The sequence below is a fragment of the Euprymna scolopes genome, chromosome 5 (assembly GCF_053919585.1).
Source record: "Euprymna scolopes isolate OS-2025 chromosome 5, ASM5391958v1, whole genome shotgun sequence".
Classification (NCBI taxonomy): Eukaryota; Metazoa; Mollusca; class Cephalopoda; order Sepiida; family Sepiolidae; genus Euprymna; species Euprymna scolopes.
The window spans coordinates 99,145,793-99,156,713 of record NC_136486.1 but is presented as its reverse complement, the minus strand read 5'-3'; positions in this window follow the sequence as shown (position 1 = coordinate 99,156,713).

The window sequence follows — 10,921 nt, the reverse complement described above, 5'->3', positions numbered from 1 at the left end:
TGTTTTTTCTTTTTACACTATCTTTTTTATTCCTTTTTTTTACTCTTTTCCATTTTTTTACTCTTTCCATTTTCTTTTTACTCTTTCCATTTTCTTTTTACTCTTTCCATTTTCTTTTTACTCTTTCCATTTCTTTTTACTCTTTCCATTTCTTTTTACTCTTTCCATTTCTTTTTACTCTTCATTTTTTTTTACTCTTTTCATTTCTTTTTACTCTTTTCATTTTTTTTTACTCTTCATTTCTTTTTACTCTTTTCATTTTTTTTTACTCTTCATTTTTTTTTACTCTTTTCATTTTTTTTTTTACTCTTTTCATTTTTTTTTTTACTCTTTTCATTTTTTTTTACTCTTCATTTTTTTTTACTCTTTTCATTTTTTTTACTCTTTTCATTTTTTTTTTTTACTCTTTTCATTTTTTTTTTTACTCTTTTCATTTTTTTTTTTACTCTTTTCATTTTTTTTTACTCTTCATTTTTTTTTACTCTTTTCATTTTTTTTACTCTTTTCATTTTTTTTTACTCTTTTCATTTTTTTTTTTACTCTTTTCATTTTTTTTTTTTACTCTTTTCATTTTTTTTTACTCTTCATTTTTTTTTACTCTTTTCATTTTTTTTACTCTTTTCATTTTTTTTTTTTTACTCTTTTCATTCTCCTTTTTACTCTTCATTTTCTTTACTCTCTTCATTTTTACTCTTTTTTAATTTATTTTACTCTTTCCATTTTTTTACTCTCTTTATTTATTTTACTCTATTCAATTTATTTTTACGTTTTATCCTTTATTTTATTTTTACCTGTGTGAAAATTTTATAAGCATAGTTGTTATGCAGAAATCTGAAGCACATATTACCAATATCCCAAGAATCCATTCTGGGTTCACTCATCTTCCTGATTTTCTAAATTATATTCTGAATCATTCGTTGACATCTATGCAAATAACAAAACTGTCTATGGCAGCACTTTGAAGAGCATTGGTAACTAAGATTTTGTTGAGTTTCTCTCTTTCGATTTGATTACAATGGGTGGGGGGAGTGGCTTGTTACCAGATCTTTTACCATTGCTCCAGTTGAAATAAATGAATCTATCTTGGAGGAAGACTCTTTTTTTGATAAACTCCTAAAATTGACTTTGAATCCAGATCTGAAATGAAAGTTGCTATGGTTACTGGAAAAATTTCTACTAATCCAGAAAATACCTGGCTCTTAATGTAGTCCTGTACTTGTATGAATGTCAGTTTTTTGTTGTTGTTTTTTTTATTATTATTTAATTTATTGTATTTTTATTTTATTTAATTTATTGTATTTTTATTTTATTTAATTTATTGTTTTTTATTATTATTTAATTTATTGTATTTTTATTTTATTTAATTTATTGTATTTTTTATTTATTTATTTTATTTTTATTTTTTTTATTTAATTTATTGTATTTTTATTTTATTTAATTTATTTAATTTTTTATTTATTTATTGTATTTTTATTTATTTTTTATTTAATTTATTGTATTTTTATTTTATTTAATTTATTGTATTTTTATTTTATTTAATTTATTGTATTTTTATTTTATTTAATTTATTGTATTTTTATTTTATTTAATTTATTGTATTTTTATTTTATTTAATTTATTGTATTTTTATTTTATTTAATTTATTGTATTTTTATTTTATTTAATTTATTGTATTTTTATTTTATTTAATTTATTGTATTTTTATTTTATTTAATTTATTGTATTTTTATTTTATTTAATTTATTTAATTTTTTATTTATTTATTTTATTTTTATTTTTTTCTTGAAAAAAACTTCTGTAAACTGAATTGACACATTTTTATTTAGTATTCTTGTTCTTTACAAGTACTACATTTACTGAAAAGCTTTTTTTCTGTCTGCTTTCAGCCTAAGTAGAGGATGATGTAGCAGTCATAAATAGACTTATTTTCTCATTTGGAGAATTGTCCATGTTAGGTGATTTGGTTACACACTGACCAATCAGCTTACAAGTGTATCGATTTATCTGTCCCCTGAAGCCTTTTTGGGAATCATGGTTGGTCAGCAGAGAAAATCTCTTTCTCTCGTCTCTGTCCACTGGGCACTTGAAAATAACAGACAGATCTTCAGCAGCCCAAAGCACTTTGTACTTTCCTTTCTCACTTGAACACTGTCCAACTTTCTTCCATCAATACCAAACTCTGGCATGCTCCCACATTTGGGGAGATGCGCTAATCTCTGGTTTCTACTTGTATTGCATTTGCATTATTAATTTTTCTACCACAATTGAAAAGCATTTTCCTTTCTTCTTCCATTTTCCTAGCATCAATTTGCATGGACAGAGTTTCTTTCTAAGAACTTCTTGTCAATAGAACCCATTAGCACAGGAATGCCTCCCCTACAGACTACATGATCATCTTCGAATCCAGTGTCAGCAGATACTAGTCTCCCATAAATAATCAAACTTTGCTTATTTCATTTTTTCAATCCTCTCATCATATTTTTCATCATTCAACTCACAACTCATCTTATTAACCCTTATATCTATGATCTGGTGCTATCAAATCAGGCTGTCTGAAGATACCGGCTTCTTGACCTAAAATGCACCAAACATTGGTGTTATCATTTTTTTTCCTTTCTTTTTGCAAAGACAATCATGTTTTGCAAATCTAAAACCAAAAATGATTTTCTCCTACAAAACAACCAAACTAAACACCATGAATAAATATTCAAAGATATTAAGAACTTGAAGATTACCAAAATGACCTGATTTGGCATTAAATAACGCAAAAGAAGTTGATATGCCATAAAACAAAACAACCAAACCTTATCCACGAGTGAATGTTGGCCTTGATAAGTGTTGACTCATTAGTAAAAAGAATTTATCCAATTTTAATCGAATTTTCATCATTTATTCAAAAGATTGTATATAACTTTTTAAATTTAACATCATAGCACAACATTTAAGAAATATGTTGTAACTTTCACCACACAATTACCCCACCCTATATGTAACCCAATGTAACTTTATTATAAATTAATATTATTAGTATAACTTTTGTACCATTTAAAAGAAGGGCAAAATAAACCAGTAATAATTTTTTAAAATTTTTTTCATCGAACGAAAATAATGAAATTGCGAGACGAAATTCATGTTTATATAATTGGCGCTTTAAAATAACGTTCCCATGTAGTAGACATTCCGAACGTGAAAACATACCCGTATTTAATAAATCTAGCAAAAATCAACTAATGGTCAGATTTTCGTGAAATTTTCGATACTTATCCATTTTAGAATGAAATTACATATAAAATGCAGTTTTCATAAAATATACGAGGGGAAATAGATTTTTAGTGTATGTCCCCCCCCCCACTATTTATTTCCATTATTTCAAAATGTTCCGTTACAACATAGATTTTTAATTGTGTTTAAATTTTTTTTTTTTTAAATATTAAGTTTTAATATAGACATAACTCTTGTCAGCTATTTTATCGCCAGATTAAAACCAATTTGAAAATATTATTGCGCAAATATTAAACATTTTGTAACCCCCCCCCTCCCATTTTATTTTGTATGTCTCTTTTTTCCGAACAAAATATGGAAGCCCGTAGGTAACCAAATGAACATTCAGTAAAACCGTATTTCATATTTAATATACAAATGTTTATAATATTATTAATCGTTAAACTGTGTAAATCTTAAAACCTAACAAAAATTATAACAAAGATTAATTATTAATTGCAGTTTGAAGAAGATAAACAAAGGTTTAAAAAAAATCATTAAGTCTCTTCTGCTTTTCCATAGTTCGTATAGTTAACACAAATCTGACGTCACGGAAACATGCGAAATCGTTTGGCAGTCTCTATTGTAACTGTTATAAATGAAATTCATTTATAACAGTTACAACTGGGGGGGCAGGTCAGTACTTTTTGACGGACCGTCTTTTTAAAAATCTACCAAAAATCAGGTAATTATCCGATCAATACGAAATTTTCAGCGATTATTAGGAGAAGAATGAACTTTATAACAGTGTACTTATTTTTCATAAACGATATTTATATATATATATTTTTTTGCTTACAAAACCCCCCCTTGTTTTGAAGTGGGAACAAATATGCTTAAAATAATCATCTGAAACTGAAATCAACATATTGTGTTGTTGTAAGGGACAGAATTATAGATTCAAAAAAAAAAAAAAAAAAAAATTGTTTGCATACCTTATTTTGACGTCTGAATATCAGAAGTTCGATTGTGTTTAATTATCCCGCTTTTGAGTTTTGAAGTGTGAAATTCGGTGAATATGTTAAGTAAAATAATTAATTTAAGTTAAGCAAAACAAAAAAAAATTTTTTTTAATATTTATACGAAAAAAGCTATTTTAAAATTTTTGATAAATAAATTAACAATTTTTTTTTAGCGAGCCGAATAATGCATGACCATTATTAAACAGGGCATGCTTTGAATAATCGATACCCAAAAAAAAAATTCGATAAATATTGTGCCCTTTGTGTTAAAAATAGCATCATTTTTTTCGATCCCGTTTGAAAACGTTTGCCGCCTTTCGACTACGGTGGACCAAACGCGCTGAAATAATTTTTTTTTATTCAGCTTTAAATTGCCCCCCCCCCCCATTTTGGGGAGCCTGCCCCCCACACACATACACATTAAAAACCAAACGCATACAAATGGTCACCCATCTGGTACTGGCCAGCCTCAGCTTAATAATACATTGAAATTTTCGTCACTGAAAAATAAGTTTTTTTTGGCCTGTTTGGTCTTCCATAGTTTTCTTATCATCAAAAGAAAACGTAAACAGAGTCGATCTGAACTCTACGTCAACGCGAAATATTTGGTTACCTATATGAATAAGTGGAATTATTTGAAATTCAGGTACTTATATTATAATATTTTTGCATATTCTCTTAGAAAATCATCCTAAATCTTAGTTAGACAATAAATAAATTAATTAATTATTTCAAAAACCCTTTTTTTTAATATTTAAGTACGTTTTTTGTGCAAGACAAAAAATGTCAATTGTTAACTTTTTGGGAAAATTTAACATTTAAAATTGAATTAAAAATAGTAGAAAAAGTTTTACATTATTCTGTTTTCTATATGATAAAATTCAGGGTTTTATCTTTCTGGAAAAAAAAAGTTACTCAGAAATAATGGATTTTAATAAATGTAATTTCGTTTTAAAAAACAACAACAACTTGATTTTGCGGCCATTTTTGGCGGTGCCTAAAATGAATATATACAATTCTTTTACCTTTGGGCTATGATTGAGGTGTAGTACCTGTTCTATCTTTGCAGTGAATAATGGGTAAGGTCCTTCTGGACTAGGGCAATTTTTAATTTTGTCCTAATTCAGTCTGCCCCTTTTGGGGGAGCTGTATTTTCTCCACATTAAAACCCAACTCATGGGGAGGCAATTAAAGAGGGAATATTTAATAACGGACAAAACTTGAGGGAGCTCCCAGAGCTCTGCTAAGACCCCCTCGCCTAGCTTGGTTTTGAACCATCAGTTGTTGGGTTCGGAAAGTAGTTAGTGTCTCCTCTTACTTCGATGTTAATCAATCGAAGTATTTTTGCTTTTTTAATTAAGCGTTGCAAGGGGAATAACTCTAATATGCAGTTATTTCCCTTATTCATAGACAGCGCGTCTTGACTTAACTAATGAAATTGTTTGTGGGGGAGAATATTGTGACGAAAAATTGACCGAGAAAAACTGTTGAAATATCGATATTTCTTCGGACAGTCGACAGGAAATTAAATTTTTAATTGTCGATGATTAAATTAAAAATAAATATAAACTGAAATACAAATAAAAAAAATTGTTTTTTATTATTGCTTTTTTTGTGTTTGTTTTTTTTTTTTGCTAAGAGTAAAGGGTGCAAGGCTATAAATGGTCCACTCCACTAGTAATCTTTTTTACTATAAAAATCTGAAAAAAATCTGTATAATGTACGTACTTGTCACTGCATGAAAATATCATATTCCAAAAATCACGTAAATCGATTAAGTAGGTCTCATAATATTTGATTTTCTTAAATAAGAAAATCAAATATTATGAGACATGTTATCGAAGAAAAACTTCCCACCATCTTGTTTTTAAATGATACACTGCTAGCGACACCTGTTGGGAATATAAGATCGGCAAGGAGGCAGACAATCGACTTTCCACACTATATAAAAAAAAAAAAAAAACTTGGAAAATTAAGACATTTATAAGTTTTTGAGGATGTTGAAAACGAAAATAACGTTTAAAATTCCAGCAAACGAGTAGTTTCCAAGATATGAAGAAATGTTAGTTTAAAGAAAGTGGGGGGTCACTTTTCTATAATAATTTAACGTATAATGATCACCCACTTTATGGCCACCACTAGTGTAAAACTTAAATTTATGCCGCTGAAATACACATTTGCCGAATTTTTGTTGGAGTAGCGTCAACGTGTGGGTGCTCAATTTACGTAAAATTCTTCATATCTTGGAAACTACTCGTTTGCTGGAATTTTAAACGTTATTTTCGTTTTCAACATCCTCAAAAACTTATAAATGTCTTAATTTTCCAAGTTTTTTTGGGTTTTTTTCTATAGTGTGGAAAGTCGATTGTCTGCCCCCTTACCGATCTTATATTCCCAACAGGTGTCGCTAGCAGTGTATCATTCAAAAACAAGATGGTGGGAAGTTTTTCTTCGATAAAATGTCTCATAATATTTGATTTTCTTAAATAAAAATAAAACTACTTGATCAATTTACGTAAATTTTGGAATATGACATTTTCATGCAGTGATAAGTACGTACATTATAAAGATTTTTTTCAGATTTTTATAGTAAAAAAGATTACTTGCGGACCATTTATAGACTTGCACCGAGTAAAGTGTAGTATCTGTTCGCATGCTACACTTGACTTTTTTGTGTTCTCTGTCAGTGAAGGAGAAATCTGGCTCGACTGAGGCAATTTTTATTTTTGTTTCAATCCAGTGTACGCTTTTTGAGGAGCTGGATTTTCCTTGCATTAAAAAAACTGACCTTGTGCCTAACTCTGCTCTCGTAGGGATACAAGTAAATAGAAACATTGAAACTTATTGCTGACATTGTATCAGGTATTACACCACTCTTTTTTTTTGGGGTGTGTTGACTCTAATATTTGTGTGAAATAAAGGATTAATTTACTTGGCATTGTCCTCATAGACATGGTGCAATGGATAAAAGTGTTAGGTTCAATCAATCCAAAGTAACTGTCTTCTGGAAGTTTGAGGTTCAATCCTTGCTGCAGGTGATGCTAAGAATAAAAATTACTTAACACCCAGTCATGGCTGAAGGAATGAGAAAAATCTACCTCTCATGAATAAAATAAAAGGTTCAGTTTAAAATTCTGTAGAGATTCGCGAGTTTGACTATGTATGGCATGTCACCTCTTGTGTTAATGCCATAACATGTTTGGCCTGGGTGCTAGAGAGCATGGCAGAGTAAAGGAGATGTGGTTCGGGTGTGTAAGGACCGAATTAATTGCATGGAACTCGACTGATATCAACTCTTTGGACTTAATAGCTTTAAATATTGGTTGGTGTTGCATGCTCCAAAGTCTGGGACACTCATAGTCCTCTAAATACCAAAACTGAAGGAAGAATAATAAGACCGGGTGCTAACACAAAGTCACAAAGTACATCAACTAAACGAATTAGGATACAAGTGCCTTCACAGATGGAAAAGATCAAGATGATGACCACCAAAGAAATGGACTGAACAGATAAGAGTTGAGGCTGACATGTTGCTCCAGATAGCTGACAAGTGGCAACATTTTATTTTTAAGCATGTGACAAAGTTTTCTGAAATATGCAAATAAGTCAAGAAGCCATTTCCGCATAGGCATAACTAGTTGATATATGACGTCACTATCACAAGGAAACATAACTCTTTTTCTCTGTAGATTTTTTTAAAGCAAAGAAAGTTGTTTAAAAGACAAAAAGAAAACGTGTGGTATTTGTTTTATTGGTTTGTTTTTATTTAAATCATGACAAAGTTGCCTTTCAGTAGAAATAAATAAAAAAAAAATGTGGGTCAAAACGGTATGATAAAACTATGCATAAATGGATAAAGTTGGCACAATCAACATTTATGGTATTTTTTTATATATATAATTTTAATTATTTTAGAAAATGCCTTTTTTATAATTCTCAAACATGCATAACATTATATGGTTAAAAACAAGCAACTCTAAAATCGTTCTTATTAAATTGTTTTAAAAGTTTGATTAATTGCCATCGAGTTTACTAAATTTTTCAAATTTTAAGAAAAAAAAGTTTACCAAATTTTTCAAACTTTAAGAAAAAAACAATCATTTATTATTCACATCAGTCTGTAGAATTATTTCAACATGTAAGTTTGGCAGAACAGTCAACCATTTGACATTTACAGTTTTAATTCTTTTGTCTCGAAATACAGACTCTTACTCCTTCCTTGTATATACTCATGAGTTTATATAAAAAATATATTTGGAAGTTATATTCATCCGTTATAATATCGTCTAAATTGTTTCAAATAACAGACTCCAAGAAATTTTGTGTCCAGCTTCAAACCGTATATAGTGCTCGATTGTGTTGCAATAACTAAAGGAAAGAATCAGTTCACAATCTTGATTATTGTTGTTTTTTTGTTTTGTTTTTTGTTGTTTTAATTTTCATTTCAATGAATGCTTATATTTTTTTCTTTACCATCTTACATACATTTCGCAACCCTTAATGAAAAATAGTGTCTTTGGTTTATTTGTCTGCTCTTCTCCAGACAATCGAATAAAAATAAAAATAAAAATAAAAATACAAAAAAAACATACAGTATTTGAAAACAAAAGGGAAACGTGCACAAGATAGTCAAGAAAAGAATATAAGCATCTGCCAAAATAAAAATAAATAAAATTATAATTGCCTAGTGATTCTTTCCTTTTATCATTGAGATGCAGCCAACCACTGTATATATATATATATATATATATATATATATATATATATAATTATGATAGTAGAAAATAATTATACATATATATATATATATATATATATATATATATATATATATAGTAATTTATAAAATATATATGGCGATTAAGCTGCACTGAATATTCCATGTTTCATCCACTCTAGGATTCTTCAGGCTTATATATATGTTATAAGTTATGAAAATATATATGGCGATTAAGCTAAACAGAATATTCCATGTTTCATTCTCGTTAGAATTTGTCAGGCTTATGCAAAGAGTTGTGGTTATCGTGCATTTTCATATAAACACATGGTATTGAATTTGCTAGTTAGCTAATCAGCTTCTTAGTTGTAATTATATATATATATATATTATAATAACATTCTTAGATACTGTATTTACCTATTACACATTTATTTTGCAACTAGAACACTTTCCATTGGAATCTATATATTAATACCATTAACATACATGTGTGTTTCATGGTTTCTTGATGATAAATCATTCAAGCGGGAGATACTATCTATTAAAAAGGAGGATAGAAAGTAATAACATCCTATGTACATTAAATTAGTATATAGATACGCTAATTTTTATGTTCGTACTATGTTATCCCCTTTTATTCTTTTTTAATAAATAGGATCTCCCGATCACTGAAGACACAATGTCAAAAAAAAAAAAATTAAATTAAAAAGAAATGATGTTGCATTTGGGGTGTACGTGAAACTAAAATATGCCTTCTTAGTTTTCTGGATAGAATCCAAGGGTAGTATCTGTTCTGTCTAAAGATGATATAATGATATTGTGGATTTTCTATTCATGCCGAGTGTCCCTACAATAGAAATATGTTGCAGACTCCTATAAGGATATTGAAGATAATCCGTAATAACCAGATATATGCTGACACTACATTGACCAATTTACTTGAATAAATAATTTTACAATTTTAACAAAAGGGTTATAATAATATCGCCAGGTCTGAACGTCCACAGAATGCCCAGCAGCGATATATTATATATGAAAGATGTTACTGTGGAATTTTCACAGGTCCCGCTAATAAAATTTAAGAAATGTATTTGCTAATTTTTTTTTTTATATCGTTTCTGTCATTTAGTTATTGATCAAATATGAAATACTTGTGTCTAATGAACATCTTACAAAACTTTCTTATATATTTATTTTCATGTTTGCACTTGGATACCAGTATTTAAAAGAAACTAGCCTGGGTGCTTGGCGTTGCCCGGGTGTTTGGAGGCGTGTGTTGAGAAAAAAAAAAAAAGTGGTAGTAGGCAGGCAGCTTGAACCCGTACTGCGAAGGAGGAAAAGATTGTGAAAAAAAAAAAAGCGATGCCAAAACGGAAGTGGCGAAGATTTAAATTAAGGCTAGTCAATTAAAAAGAGGCGACGACTTTCGAAAATATTAGCGAAAAAAGCGATCTCTTCTTGTAGAAATGCCCAGTTCAGGGTGAAGGAATTAATGATTTTAGTCAATTTTTCGATATTTGGTATCCGAAGTGTCGAGCTTCAAAACGATACCGAAATCCATCGCTTCTGTTGAAAGTTTTAGGCAGACATACAAACATACATACATACATTTAAACAGACAGGTGAGATTTATATTATAGACTGGGGGGGGGGGTTACCCGGTCTTTCCGAGTGTTTGGAGGTGTGTGTGTGGTCGGGCGGGGTGGGGGTGTTAATGAAAACCTAAGAATAAGCGAAGTAAAAAAAGAAAACAGAAAAACGAACGTTAAAACTTCTGAAAAATAAAAACCAAAAAAAAAAATTGGCTTAAATAAGCCTGTTTCAATATTAAAATTTAAAAATCGGTGGGTACCCGGCATTGGCCGGGTGTTTTTTGGTGTGTGTGGTCAGTCGGGGTGGGGGGTGTTAATGAAAACCTTAGAATAAGCGAAGTAAAAAAAAAAAACAGAAAAACGAACGCTACGTGAAAAATGGCTTA